This window comes from Falco biarmicus, chromosome 5, assembly GCF_023638135.1.
Source record: "Falco biarmicus isolate bFalBia1 chromosome 5, bFalBia1.pri, whole genome shotgun sequence".
Taxonomy (NCBI): Eukaryota; Metazoa; Chordata; class Aves; order Falconiformes; family Falconidae; genus Falco; species Falco biarmicus.
This window is the reverse complement of record NC_079292.1, coordinates 31,116,267-31,132,851: the sequence shown is the minus strand read 5'-3', so window position 1 is coordinate 31,132,851 and position 16,585 is coordinate 31,116,267.

Below are 16,585 nucleotides of genomic sequence, written 5' to 3'. Positions count from 1 at the left end.
ACAGAACTGAATGTGACTCTTTTTCCCTTGGTGTATCAGCTTCTAGCTGGAAAGCTGTGAAGCTTACATATATAAGCTGGGCTTCTGCCAAAGTGCCATTTGACACTATGCCAGCTTTTGGTCCTTCAAAAACAAAAAGCTTTTGGCCTTTGCCATTTAGGCAGTGCAGCAGTTCATCCCCAGCTTACCTTTAGACTTATAAACTATTAGTAAGACTCATTACTGTCAGCAGTGAGATGGGTTTTTAAGGATGGGGTGTTCTCACCTAACTGTAATTGTACATGAGAAAGCCAAAATAAAAGAAACTAGTCTGCATGCTGAGTCATCCGCATTTGCTTGTTTCTGTCAGATACCTTCCTCAAGAACTGTCTTCTTCCAGTGACATGCATAAGATTGTAAAATGCACTTGCAGTAACTCATCTTCTGGATTTGTTGACCGTGATCGTTGTTTATCCCAGGATGAAAAAAGAAGAGCAACAATTTCAAATAATTTCCATATTTTTTTCCACGTTAAATAAGGAAATAAAACAGGTAATGTCATATCTTATGTTACATTTAGGATATGTATCCAAAGCAAATGTGAGGTTTCCAGTGCTCTGTGTTTTCCAGTGCTCTGTGTTTTTTCAGATGACTTTATCATGTCTCAGTAAACAGATTGTAATCATGTATTATTCTTGCTCTAGCTGGAAGTTTTGGCAGGTCTTTTCTTTTTGAAGCAGGTGCTCTCTTGTTTGCTGTTTATCAAATACTTCTAAAAGAGGAAAATTTTCTAAAGCTTTAGGATTATTTTCCTCTGGTTCTACAATGTAAAATTCTATTGCATCAGATTTAAGAATCACATGGGTTTGTCATGAAATAACCATGTTTATTTCCAGTTCCATGCCATACAAAAATAATTGAATTTCCATTATTTTTTATGCATTAAAATGCATTAAGTCACTATTTTAATGAAGTGTTACATTGTAGAGGTCTTAGTTCTATTGACAGTAGGCTTGATTCTCTGTTGCTATGTGTTAGTGTTTCCACATTCTTGAGTTCAGTCTTCAAAGTTCGGTGATCAGAGTTGCCCTCCAGAAACATCTTTCTCTTTTCAGTGACTATGGAGTCCAAGGAGACTGCATTCCTCAGATGGGTGCCTGAAGCCAGGCAGCACTAATATGCCCCACTGCATATTTAAACCAACAAAATGCAAGTGCAAAGTGGAATGAAAGGACTGGGCTTCTGGTGGCATAATTTTAAACATTCCCAGTACATTTTTCTTGCACACCTGTAACTGGCTGGATAGTAAATCAAAGCATTTCAATTAAATAGCCTGCGAAGAATCTTATTGACTATATGCAACTGATATGAGCAAAGGAAGCAGAACCCAAAGACTCACCTTGCAGAGAACCACCTGTAAGAGGTAATCATTATTTACAACTTTAGCTACAGCTCTTGGATTTCCACAACTTTCACTGTTGACCCCATGTGTTGTAGGTCTGTTTTGGAAATCTGTGTTGATACAGAACCTGATTCTCCGTTCAATACTCAGTAGACAGCTGTATGCTACCATACGCTACACATCTACATCAACAAGTAATTAAATGCAATAGAAGCAGATGAGTAGCTGGAAGTGGCTGGTACTGAGTCCTACATTTATATTCTATATGTATGGGCATCTTACCTGAGAACAGATTTACTGTGATGCTTGAACTGTTCCTAGTTTTATATTATGGGTAGTGCCTACCATACATGTAGTTCAAAATCCTTCTGCCCTAATTAGGCTTGGAGCTTGGGGTGCAGTAGATACACTTTTGGTCTGAAAGTTGCAGTTTCATTTCACCCAGAAAGAGTATCTTTTGTATGCACCAAACCCACTCTGCAAACCAAGCCAACATGCAGTGTGTGGGGATGATCAGAGGATTCACTTCCAAACCTCACTACTGTTCTGAACAACAATGCTGCTGGAGGTGCAGCTTCTAGATACTGCAGACGGCTTACTGAGACTGTTCCTGCTCCACTGTAATTCAATGAGCAAATCCTCAGCAGGTTCAGGACCACTGCCTTTAACTAAAATGCACAAAATATTACCCTGCTGTTTCAGCACTGCTAAAGTTTGTGTTTAGAACAATGGAAAACAACTGGAGAATTGCGGTTTTCCCACTTTATTTTGTTATGTGACACTCATTTGCGTATATGTAGCGCATACAAACCAGGGATCCAGGGTCTTGCATGCAAGAAGAATTCACTTTCAAAGAACTGAAAATAGATGCTTGTTTTCATTTTTTAGAAGCAAGTCAGTCATTACAGAAGTTACTGTGAATATGTGAATGACAATAATCCAAAACCTTGTATTTCATTAAATATGCTAATAAATCACCCTTAGTCTTCTTATATTTGTAGTGTTTCAGTGTTGCTGCTGTCCCAAGACATGAACTTTTCAGTCTGACAATGAGACCATTTAATCTCCAGTTCACTTTAAATAGACTCTTCCAGCTCAGAACAGAGGTCTGGCAACAAAATTATATGTTAATGCCATAGTGATGAATGATTGAAAAGAGGTTATTTAACTTGGCTACTAATAACAGTTATTTTCACTTACATTTAAAATTTTAATGTAAAAATTAAAAACACCTGGTCCTTATGCAGCCTCTGTAATGTTTGATGACTGCTTTATGAAAGCTATCATGTCTATTAAATCCTTGGGAAGAGGGTCAAAAATTCAGGTTAAAAATCTATTATCTCAAAAGCTCTGTTTTTACCAAAAAAGTTGAATTTACCAAGAACTTCTAAAGAAGAGAAACAAAAGTAAAATCAAAGACACAGAAAAGAAGGTTAATTTTAAAATAATTTCAGTTAGTAGTACAGAACATGTAAAATTTCTGAGGTTTTAGAAAATCAGGTGTAAACTAAGATAACCCAGACTGGCAAAATTTATTTGGAAACAGCATTCATATAAGGAGTATAATTTGAGGAGTGTTCAGAAGCACTGGGGATGCTGTAAGATGAATCACAGTCTAGTTTGTTATACCACATTTTCTGATATGAGTAATAGCCTTTTGTCCTAAATCTGTTAAAATACTAATACTATAGTAACTGGCAGTAGAGGAAGATCCTGCATTAGACTATAGTACATGGAGGTGCCTGCTCACTGCAGAGATTTGGGTGTTTCTCTTTATAAAGAGCTAGAGAAGTATTTTTGGTGTCTCTGGTATAACAAAGTCTTTCCAGTTTTCCAAAGATGAGTTGTATTTCAGAGAGGTCTGTTAAGGAAAAAGTCCTTGGGCAAGAAACAATTACTTACAAGAAATACTGCTGAGGAGGTATTATATATGCCTTTAGTGCAGAGAAGCCTCAGTTGCTTCCATGGTGTTGTGGTGATAGTGACTCAAAATGTTTCAGCAATTGCTGTTCCGTAATAAGCAGAGATGAAGAATAATTTTATTTTATTTTTTTTTTTTTAAAAAAAAAGGCCATTATTTGAGCTGGCTGCCACAGATTTAAGTTTTAGCAGCTATTCCATATGGGTTTGTGGATTAAGCCTGTCTTTATTGAATGATGAAAAATAAAATTAGAGAAGGTTACAAAGATTTCTATTATGTTGGTATGCCTTCACTAATAATTAGTGTGGAATCTGTGTTTGCCCTGGTAACCAGTCACAATCACTCTTCCAGCTCTCTGATGTCTCTGATCAGCCCTCTGATGCCTTCCAGCCCGGCCACTGTTGAATGGGGACATGAGATATACTTTGCCTTTCTCTGTTTCATAAGCCAGCCCTTTGGCACCCAGGCATTCAGGTGAAAGGCAGGGAAAAAATTCTCTCTGAGTTGCACTGTTGAAGGAGATCCTTAAGGCTGATCCTGAGTAGTAGCTATATAAAATGAGATATGAAGACAGGTTTCCTGATAGATGGAATTAATGTACCAGAGTCTGTAGGCTTTAGACTGAAAACAGTAGAAGCAAAAAGATATCTTGTCAATTTGATTGTCAGCAGCCTGATTGTATATATAACTATAGTTTCTATGGTACAGTGATGAGTAAAGATTGGCATATTTTACAAGGTGTCAGAATAATGATGAAGACTGCTAACATTCAGGAAATCTGATGTGGCTACTATTAAATGTAGGTAGGCAAGGTCTATCCACCATGATTTTACCAGTAGAACTACCTCTGGTTTGGCATTTACTTCCATGTTGCAATGCGAAGTCTGGTTGGTAAAATCTCAGATGTTTGCTGATTAAATAAAACTAGCTATTCCCTTTTGATCCTTCTCCATTAGAGCATGCTGGATGCAGCATTATCCAAAGGGAGAGCAGTCCTTCATTTACGATGCCTATGCTCCTACAGCTAGGACCATTCATGTTATTGACTTGAGCTCCACGGCCCAAAGTCACAGCAGTTACATCTCAGAGCCTCCTTTCCCTCCATTATCATTCCCAATGTGTTTTTTAAATGCCTCTTTCCCAGTACTTCCACCTCTAAAGCATAAAGTATGACTTAGTGCAGATCTAAAGAAAAAAATGCCATTCAAAGTCTAGCTCCTCCACTTTCTCAGGAAAGAAGCCCTGAACTTCCTCAGCCCACGTGGAGAAGAATCAGTGGTAAGCTTGGCTGCAGGACAACCCCAGGAATAATGATGAAACTCTGGCAGAATTATCACCCTGAAATATCCCATAGCACAGATCCTTGATCCATTTCACTTTATTCCACTGACCCTTTGACACCCTGACAAGCCAAGTATCAGTCAGAATAACAAGTACAGTCAGTTATCTCATCACTGTTGCCATCCAGCTGTCCATTGGTCACGTCCTTCATGTATTCATTATACTTGGATTTGCGGAACTGTCCTGAATGAACCATCTAAAGCAGATTAAATACTTCTAAGAATATCCTTATGGAAAACTTTAAAAAGTTTTTTCATTTATGGTTTTCTCCTTGCTCATCAGATACTTCTCAGTATCCTTCCTGTGCTGTACTTGAAAAGGAAGTATAGTAACTTCACCAGAAGAAAGAAGAAATAGAAAAAAGGAGGACCTGATCTCTTGGTCAGAAGTATGTGCAAGCTAAGTAGTGAAGGGAGTATCTTCTCAAGAGAAGGCAGAACCAGAAGGTGGTTCAGGAAGCCTACAAGATGTTTGCAGCACTTCAAATACCAAAATAATGTATTGAAAAGCATTAGGACTCAGAAGAACCCAAAACTTAGTTGCCAGGAGCTACTGTACTGTATGGCTGGTGTGATCTGGGTTACAGTGATCTTCTACCACATGGTAACATATTATGGCCAAACCAGGTCTTTTCACTTGACCACAGTGTACACTAAGGGGAATGACATTCTCATCTGTGATTCATGTAAGAATGGTCAGTACCTTGAATCTTCTTTGTTCATGCCTTAAATCTTTATAGAAATGTCTCCATTTGCTATGATTTCTTACGTAGATGATGATTTACTTTGGCTGACATATTCATTTAAAATCAGCAGTTCATTTAAAGTCTATACACAAGCCAACTACAATGACAGAAATTAGCACAAAGCAGATATTCCTCTGATTCTGACATACCATCAAAACATGGCCTTAAGGCTTCCTTCAGGTGAACATTTCCACAGTTGGCTCTGATAATTGCCTTTGTGTCTTGCAGTTCAAAATCAGCAGAGATATTTCTGTCCCTACCCCCTTTTTCTGGTAACATTTTTCTTCTTGTTTTACAAATATTCTGTAAAATGCAACATTCAAATATCATAATAAAAATATTTTGACTTACTTAGACACAGTCTAATTATGAGGCATTTCCAGCATCAGTCTACATATACACATTAAACAGTCATTTTGCATGGCAATGCAGAATGTTCAAGCGATGCTCACATCTGCCTTTGCATCCCAGGGGCTCCATGACGAATAGGAAAAATAGGTGGTTCCTCAGGAAGCTGTTGGTCTGGCAACAATATCAGTGTGAATGTGCTTGTCTAGGAAGATGTCCTCTCTTAGGACTTTCAAAAAGCTTAAAAAGAATCCATCTAAGAATATCCTTATGGATCTACCCAACCAGTCATGTTCACAGTAATGATATGTCCCCAACGATCCTATAACATTTTCACAACCCTGGCAAATTACCTCTTTTTATATCATTGGCAAAGTAGAGAGGAGACTGTGTGTGGCAAATTCGTGATGTTACTTCCCTATAAAGCACAGTTTGGGAGGCAAATTGCATTCTGTTCCTCTGATACTTTCCCGATATTGCCAATGGTCACAATACCATGCAGACCTGGTAGCTTTGCAGTCTTGGATGAAATGCCTTAGATCTTCCAGCATCCCTGTAGTTGCTGGAAAACCAATTATTAGTCTTCAGCACTGTCTCATCCGTTTTTCCTCCATCAAAGCTCTTGTCACTCAGTGGATGCCAAGCTGGAGGGATGGGACTGAACTGTCCAAGAGAGTTGTCTTCCATAGCCTCTCCCCTCCTGGTGACTGTCACAGCCTATACGACACTTCAGCCCCACTTCCCGTTGTTCTGCAATCCCTGTGGCTTTAACTTACCAAGTGTAGGTGTTATTTAAATGCCAGTAACATTCAGAAGCTGATTTACTGTCCACTCCAGTTATTCTCACTGCTTTACAACCAGTCATTTTGGTAATTGTTGAAATTCTGCTAATAATAATAAAAAAAAACCCAAACAACACCCCTGATATTCTGTCTCCAATACCAAAACACCTGTTGACCTGCATACCACCTGTATTTCCATGCAAATTAATGAAGAGAATGAACCATGACAGGAAGAAGAATATGGATCTTTCAGAAGAAATGCAAAATAAAAGACAGGAAAAGAGAAGTTTAGAGGAAGCGTCAGCTGCTCTGTAAGACCTTTTTTCCATAAGTCCCATCACAAAACTAAAAAAGATACTTTGGGGCAGTACCATAACAGGCAGTGTGGTGCAGGATGCTGGGGCATGTCACCCTGCAGAGTTCCCCGGGGAAGGCCACCACAGGCGCAGGAGCTGGCTCTTCACCCCATCTATCCAAACTGCAGTGCTGGCAGCTGCCTGCCAGAAGTAACCCCGGCAGGTAAACATCCTTGAGATGACATGACCCCAAGTATTTGAAAAGCAGCCAGCTATATGTAGCTCCCATTTGCTGTGTCTGAGAAGCTGAGCTCTGCCATGGCAAAGACAATGTATTATAGCAGGTACTTTACTACAGTATCCATATGGTTTGTCTCCAAGGTGCATCTGCATCTGTAGCTTGCTGGTACATGCAGTGTTGGCCTCGTGGGCCTCGGGGCAGAATTAAGGCTGCATTTCAGAAGTGGCTGTATTTCACCTCTGTACATCCTACATTTTAGGAGAGCAAGTTATTTAATTTCCTACTTTCTAGACACTTAATTCCTACAAGGACAAGGCTGGTAGTTAGCTCAGGGAGTGTTCTTTTCCCCAGCCAGGAGCTGTACGGATGCTGCTGACTGCCCCAAATGGCTACCACAGTCCAACTTCACCACCTGGAAAAGTGAATTTTTATATGGCCTAAGATAAATTTTTTACCATAATGTTTGCTTCTAATATGCTAAGTCTGAAGTATATGTGCTCAGCATGGGAACTGGCTGAACCACAGTCTGAGCTCCTATGTGCTTAAGAACATGTTAGCAAAAACATAGAGATTTTCTAAACAGATATTTTGGGGGAGAGTATAATTCTGAAAAACAAACTAAACTTGGCCACTTAAGCTTCTCCAGCATTAGCTACATGAAATTTCAAGAGCAACAGGAACAAGAAAAGCTTTTTATTTAGCTCAAAATCACAGTCTTTGAATAGTAAGTACTATTCTGTCTTTACAGAGATTGTCAGAGCAGCAGTGTTGAGTTGGAAGGGAATATGTTCAGGCCAGAGACTGTTGTCTTTAAGAGGAGTGGAAATCTTCTGAAAGTATTTAAATGACATAAATTTAAAATTGGCAGTGAACACACACTCATAAGTCAAGATAATCTTTGTAAAACATTAGAGCACCAACATATTTTACAATGCTTGTCCTGCAGTTAAGGAAAGTTTGTGACTTTTAACCAGAACCAGAAAGAAAGAATAAAAAGCTGGTTTGCAGGAGGCCTTCTGCTTGCAGAGGCAAATGTGGCAACCATTATGCACTCAGCATTAATCACACCCTGTTTTGATGCTATTCCTGCTGAAGGCTGGGATGTTGGCCAAGGCATTGGGTTTATTCCTCTTTTCTTTCCAAAATATGCCCTGAAATCTTCAACTTCCAGAAACCCTAGGTCAATATCTTGTTTAAGAGATGGAACCACTAATTGTTCAGACTTCAGTCCATAGGATCAGAGAATGAGATTTGAATGTGACCTCCCAGCCTAGGGGGGAGAGAGCCACAGCCTGAGCCACACTGACACGTTCCCACCACTCTAGCTGCCCAACAGCCCTGCCTCCACTCTCATTGCCATCGTGTGAGCTCCATGATGTAGTGCTTAGTCCTGCTCTTTATGGACTAAGTCTGCCCCTTCATGTCTATACCATTACAATAACAGCTTTTGAAAATGTTAAAGGTAGAGCATTGTTCTAAGCCCACTGTTAAGAACTGGCGAAATGGATCAGATCAGAATTAATCAAACGGAAGAAATCAATTTTATAGCAGATATGGCTAAAGGTAAAGAAGGTTTTGCTATTTTAAAATCATAAACCAGAAAATAAGCTAGTCGCTTAATGGGTAAAGCAACGTTTTGGTAGATGATTAGACAGACAGACTTCAAGAAACAAAAGGAACAAAAAAACTTCTTGTGTTGTGGCTAAAAAGAACTTGCCTTTTATATTATTGAAAAGCCCTAAAGAAGTTTTGTATAACATATACCAGTTATTCATGATTGAAATTTTTTTGTATCTTAGCCATCTCTAAAGCCATATTATTCATCTATGTGGATAATTTTTTTCATATTGATGTGAACAGAATGTGAAAAAAATGTCCAATCTATGTGTGTATGTATCTTATGAAAAGGAAAAGATACAGACAGGTAGATAGAACGGATGAATGGATGGGTGCATGGACGGACGGACGGATGGATGGATGGATGGATACGCACACACATAGACACATACACACATGTGCACACAGACATACAAGCACCCCACAAGAATAAATGAAAGAGAATGAATGATGGAGCTAAAACTGGATGTGTCGGTAGGCCTTAGCGTACACTTGATATATGCTATGACAGATTTCTAAAGTATGAGTTGGAATTGTGAGATGGAACATCCATGATATCTTTTAAACTCTTAGGTTTGCATGTAGGGGCAAATGTTTTCCTTGGGGCAAAATCTGAACAAACAGAAGATGTGCAGGTGTCAGGGTGGGACTACAATAACAACCCCCGAGGGCCATTGCATGTCTTTTCGACAGATACTATGTTTTGAGGATTAAAGCTGGTTAAAACACTTCCATCAAGATAAATTCCATCCAAGAGAAAATGCCCCCATAATAAGGGACATCTGGGAGAATGATCCATTTTTATTGATTTTTTTCTTTTTTAAAAAAACACAGTTTCAAAGGTAGTTTCTGCTAATAAACATTTCCTGACCATCTTGACTCAGGAATTGACATTGCTGCAGGCTGGCTGTGCAAGGCAGAGTGACCTTTAGAGCAGCCTAGTCCCAGACTGAGCTGTTTCCCACCCCCTTCTGCTACACAAAGCCCTGGCTAAGACAGTGACAGTGCAAGTCTGGTTTAGCTCTGCCTGGCACCTGGAGCTGAGATCTGTGGAGAATGCCGATTTGAACTCAAACTGTTATCCAGAATTAAATCCCAAGTTACCTAGTTTTTCTTGCTGTTGTAGCCTGCTAGGTAAGTGAGCTTAGCTGTTAACAAGGCACTTCTTTTTCCCCTGGAGACATGTTGTAAACAGGGAGTTGCAAGTTACCTTCTCAATGACTGCACCATACTTTTAGAAGTCATGCGATTGCTTTCAAGGGAAATTAATTTTAGGTAAGCACTTAACGTATTTACATGCATCTTCTAATACAGTTTTGAAAACAAGGAGAAGGCAATGTCTTATAACCAGCTTTTTGCTGACATAAATAAAATAACTAAAAAATTGAGAACTACTGCTCAATATGCTACTGAATGGACTCCTACTGTCCCTCTCCCTTTGGAGTATAAACTTACCTTGGAAACACATAGTAACATTCTTCTTCATTACGCAGCCAGTACAGAGGTTTCCTCCTGCTGGAGGTCTGCTCCTACCTGTAACCCTCTTTCCTGAAGGACATCTGAGTGGTCCTTCCACCATGAAAATTACCTGAATGGCAGATGAAGGGGAGAAGTGCATCTGCTGAAAAAAAGCTATGGAGTCATTTAACATGTTATCTAAGTAGTAATTGAAATACTACAAAATATGAGGACATTTTTAAGTAACAGCCATGAAGAAACCAGACTCACATTTTCCTGTAGCGCTACAGAGGTCAACGGATTTGCTTCAGATTGATGCTTATATGAAAGCAGATTCCTTTCACTTAAAAATGACAGTCATATCACTGATAAATATATATGAAAAAAGATGTTTTACAATGAAGATCTCATGTACGTAGCCCTGCCTTTATGTGAGAGCACAGATCCTAATGGAAGATGTCGATAAATGCGTAGTTAGCTGTCTTGCTTGCAGTGTTATAGGCTGTCCTAGACCAAGGTCAGACTCACAGTTATGCATTAGTATGATTTGTTATGAAAAGTGGCATTTAAATATTTAAATGTACCAGGTCCTATGTGTTTAATTTCATTGTTTAATCATTGCATAGTTTCCCAACTAAGTAGTAGCTGGCACAGAGTGGTGGGCTGCTCTTTATTTAGATGCTGCTGCAGCTTTCCAGACACTTTCAGTGTTGGTGAGGCATTTCAGCTATACGTTATTCCATTATTCCTTTTTTTGCTTCTGAAGCTGTACTTTAAGATACAGGATATTAGAAAACTTTTCTTCCCTGGAACATGGTAAAAAGAAAAGTTATCCCAGTATATATATATTCAGCAGTACCTGTACAGAAATCCTTGCTCTCTTACAGTGCAGCTATAATTAATGTATCATGCCAAGAGTGAAGCACACACTAGATGTATATCCTACTGGTAATAACAGGAGTTGTATATATATAAATGACTTGTGCAATGCTAAAGATGCACTTTGAGCCATTTAAACAACATTTATCAGCTTGTAGCCAATGTATAAGATAATCTGCTACAGCAAAAACAATAGACGGCATCCTAGCTGTCTCGTTGTATACACTAAGAAATCTTTCTAACATCACACGTTTTATACAAAATAGCCATCCTCACTGGAAGACTGGGATTGCCTGCTAAGGACTGCAACTGTGCTGATGTTTGATTTAAGCACACAGATTAAACAATTAAAATCAAAATATAAAACCAGAAACGTTTATATTAGTATTGCTGAGGACCAAAAGCATAATAGAGTGAAGTCATAAATGCTCCCCCATTTAAGTTCACTCTGATGTTTACAAAAAAAAGCCCCAAGCTGGAGGGATGTAAGGACCAAATAAATGGAGGCAGAGGGGAAAGACAGAACATGATTCAAGACAGAGACGAGAAAAGAAAGTCAAACATCTTAATGCAAACATGTAAGAAGCATTTGGAAAAAAGCTACTTGAAAGTCAGTGCTAAGCAGTGGGGATTTGAATATTTATTCAAATGTTTATTTCTGTTCCTGCTTTCCCTACATGCCCAGTGAAAGACTGTTCAACAGGCCTTCTGCTGGAGCCAGACATAATGGTGCTGAGGCAACGTAGGGTATATATCTCTCTCTGTTTGCAGGTGTAGGTTTGTACATGTGTACCACTTGCACTGGAAAAAGCTCCTAAGCAAGTCTTCTTTTTTTCCCAAGAGGATTACTCTAGATTTCCAGGGGAAAATCTGAAAAAAAAAAAAAAAATCTGAAAAAAGCCCCTGCAAACAACTAACCCACCCTGAAATCCACCCCACCCCCCTTGCACTCTGTGTTTTGGATAAATGTTTATTAGCATAATGGTGCACACTAAATTTACTTTTGCAGTATTCGCATTTGCTCATCTTAGGACTGTTGCATGCATTTGGCTAATAAAAGGGATATTTTAAAAATCAATTAATTAAAAGATTTCAATTGTGCTCCTAAATCTTACATAAATTTATGTTGTAATGCTGTCTCCAACATTCCCTCAGTTTATGTCACCACAAAAGCCCCCGCAAGGAATTAAAGGCATCATATGCACAGTTCACATAAGGACAAGTCCTTTTCTTCCCTTCCAGTGAATCCCTGATTGCACTGTAACTAATGCAGGCTGCTACATAGTTTTCTATAAACTCTGTGCACGAGCACGAGATTTGGTAGGACCAAGGCTTTTTTTCCCCATAAAAAATGGGTTTTTAGTGAGTTTCTTAGTTGATACAAGCCAGGTTAAAGTAGGAGTTAGACTGTCCACAGATATGTCAATTAAACAAACTTGTAAAAATTTGTTGTTAAACCGGTACATATCTTGACTGAACTGGCCTCCAGCTTTGGCTTTGCGACTGTTTATGCAGAGGGAAAGCTCTTTGCAAAGCTGTGCACACAGGCTTGTCCATCCATATTCAAGGCTTATACAAACTTATATGGAATGAAATTTATTTTTATCCATGGAGATAGAGCTGCCCTGTCAGTGCAGAGCAACACGGTTCCAGCTGCATCAGGCACGTGTGCAGGTGGTACCGGTGGGAGCCACTCTCCCTCTATTTCCATTGAAAATGCACCATTGGAATGTATACCTAATAAATTTACTGATATTTGCTTCCATGTGGATAACATAAATATCATAAAATATTAAAAAAAAAAACCAAACCAAACAACCAAACTGTTATTAAACATCTCACAAACTGTGCTTGCAACTGGAGTATTCAGCTGTTGTAAAGACAACCTTTGTTTTGGCAGTGGCCTCTTCTCTGCCTAAACAATACAAAGAATTAAAATATATGGTCATAGAAAAAAATGTCAATAAAATCATCTTTCATTATTATCCATGTTTTCTTCAAAAACAGAACAAAGAGTATTAGTAAAACCCAAGCTGTCCAGCCCCTGGTGACCTAGCAGTCCCTATATCCTGCAAAGATCATCCCCAGAAACATTCTTTTAAAGACAGAGTTCTGCTTTAGATTAGATCGCCTAGTCCTGGAGCTCACAACAGCCCTACTGAAAACAATTAAGTAATTTATACTTAGCAGCAACTGTGACCTTATCCAGACAAATACCGTCCCATTCTTAGGACAAAAGAGACAGTATGTTATTTTACTTTCTCTAATATTATCTGCTATAGTGGTATTTTTTAAATTATGGGAAATCAACTAAAAAAGAATATGTTGTCTAGCAACAAAGAAAACAGACACAAACAAAAGAGAATCAGAGTGACAATTCTGCTTTTCATATTGTGTGTTTCTACCTTCAGGTAAGCTCACCAAAACTGAAACAACAAACAAGTTAAAATGAACTGGCAAATCGACCTCCCAACAGTCAATTGATGCCAGGGCTCTGGGTATTTTTTTTTATCTCCAGTTACAAAAGCATCTGAGATTCATTAAGTTCTTCTAAAGATATTTCACTTTATAATTCAATCTTTTAAATGTAATCATTAACTTACAGAACAAGCATCCATTATTTTCCCATTCAGCCAATTTTTGCTTCTTGAATGCAGTGGCTTTAACTTTTCAATTTTATTGAAGTTGCACAATGAAAAATGGTAAATTCAGAATCAGGGATATCCTGATGAGTTATGTGGTTTTCTGCAAAACTTAGTATTTGTATAGAAGTATATAATTTACATCATGGTAATATACTAAATGACACAGTCAAGCTATTAATAACAATTTTGATATAAACAAATTCCACATTTAACTTTACAAGATACGAATAGGAAAAATGATAATGAAAGAAACGAGAAAATAACTATGTTGAAAAGTACAGAATCAGTTATGTTCCACTGAAGTCAGTGGTGGTTATAGCCAAAGTAGTAAAAGGGAAGTAAGGCTGAGCTCAAAGGCTAAGTGTAGTGACAGGTCCACACCACTCACTCGCTGGTGTGCTCCTGGAGATACCTACGTATTAGGTTTGAAGGAAACCATCAGCAATGCCCTGTGCTTTAGATTATACTCAAGCATTTTCTTTTCTGTGATGTAGAGAAGCTCTACTTGTGCTTAGCTCAGCCACCTCCAAGCACTTGTCCGCTGTTGCAACGGTCACTGCTGGACAGAAAGGATAGTTAAGGTTGACAGCCGGCATCATCGCAACATGCACTGGCTGCTGCAGCAGCAGGTGGGATTGCTCGGCAGCCCACACTCAGGCCTCTGAGGGCGGTGTGGGCACACTGAGCTGGATCTCGGGCATCTCTGAATTGCCAAAACCTCCTGAGACAAAGCAGAGACAGTACAAACATATGCATGTGCTGTCCCTGGGGAGGGGTGGATTTGAGACATAAAACTCTTTTGGGCAGGGAAGAGTCATGCCACTTTGATCTGTTTTGGTGACCTCAGAACATGTGGTTGTTTTGAAGGTACTGTGAATTCAGGAAGTGCACATACAATCTCCTTCCTCCTCTGCTGCTCCCACACACATTTACACATACATATGCAGAAAACAAAAAGAATATTCAGAAAAACCACATGGAAAGAATCTTCTGCACATTTGTGCCGCAGCTTCAGTAGGGGTGGGGTGAGCTCCTACAAAATGAGCGCTGGAGAGACTCATTCTTGCTGTGTTCAGTTCTGGAGCATGCCCAGCACACAGAGTGAGCAGCACTTGCTCTTGCACCTTTATTACAGAACTATATCTAAATGAGACCATTCAGACTGAGGAGAATGTTCAGTGCTTATAGAAAATCCCCCTAACTTGCTGAATTTGGACTTAGCCAAGACATGTAGCAGCACTTCAAGTTTTGGAAAAAATAAGTGGCAAGGGATGTTGATCACCTCAAATCATTATTTTTTGCAGGAGCACCTCAGAATTTCTCTCATGAACTTAGTCTTAGGAATACTTTATGCTTAAAGAAAATAATGGCATAGTATAAAAACATATTTTCATCTATGGTTTTGTTTGTTTCACCTGTATGTTGCCAAGCCACATACTCATCTACAGCATATAGACCTGGTGAAAATGTCAAGAAAGATGCACAGACATCTAACTTAAGATTCAGAGAATTAAAAATTATTTTAAAATTTTAAATAAACTCTCATTGACCATGACTTCTTTGAAATTTCTTGTCAATAAAGGTGTTATTAGAAGCTGTGTAACCACCATATTAAAAGAAACAAAATTAGCAAATCTTACCCCTCCAATTAAGAATGATACTGATGTCTTATCTAAAACAGCAGTAACAGACGTCTAAAACTCTTGGCGTTATCTAAACAACGGTAAATAGGAGGACTTTGAAGACTTAACATTGTCTTTGAATGAGAAATATATTTGAGCTATGAAAATGATTGAGTTACAAGAAGACCACGTCAGAAGTAACTGATGAATAGAGTAATTTGTTGTATCATTGGTACTTGAGGTGTGGGATTTGGCATCCCCATACAACACCCTTTAGTCAGAATTAAATTCATAACTGCTGTACTGTCTACCCTATGTCTTGACATTCCTGGTTTGTCTATTCTGCAATGGCTAGGACAGTTGCTGAAAGCAATATTTTTCAGAGTGCTGCAACTGAACTGTGAAATGGAGGTCAAAGGATGGATTAAAAGATGTAGCAGCAATGTTAGTAACTTCCTTTCTCTACTGAAGTAAGCAACACAGCCTGTGTTGGTACATCATGATCAAAGACTGTTCACATTCCTTTTCAGCTACAGTATTTAAGTTCCAATGTAACTCATACACCATCATTTTCAGACAGGCAACCTAACTAGGTCACTATATGCTAAAGCCTTGTATCTATCTTTACTGAATTTAGCAACTATTTAAGCAAGAATTTAGCACTTTTTATCTAAAGGCTAAATAAGAATTATTGCAAAGAAAAGTCTGCTGGCTTGAAAATAAAAAATAGAGGAAGTATGGAATAGTCCACATTGGTGTAACCTACATATCTAAAGTAAAATTCAACTTTGCTTTGACGTAGGAAAGAATGAAGTTTTCACAAAAGCAATCCCAAATAAGAGGTATCCCAGCCTGTCTCTGTGCATCCTGAGAGGATAACAAAGCAAGAAGTAAGGAGTAGCAGCCCCTGAGGAACTGTCAAGAATAATTTGTCTATCTTATTTCCTTTATAACCTATATAGTCTGTCGGTAATGGGCCCTGCAGACTGGAGATTGAGTCAATGAAGCAGAAAATAAATTCATCAGAGGAACATAAGAGAAAAGGAATAACAAGGTTGGGTCGGACCAAAGACTCCACTTAGCGTCCTGTCTGACAACAGCCAAAGCAGTTGTTTATAGAAGAATATAAAACCAGGGCAAACGTAATGATGTGTCTTTGCTATATTCTTGTATTGGATTTGCATGGCAAGGTTTTGGTAGTGGTAGTGGGCTACAGGGGTGGTTTCTGTGAGAAGCTGGAGGCCACCCCTGTGCCCAGTGGAGCCAATGCCAGCAGGCTGCAAGATGGACCCACCGCTGGCCAAGGCTG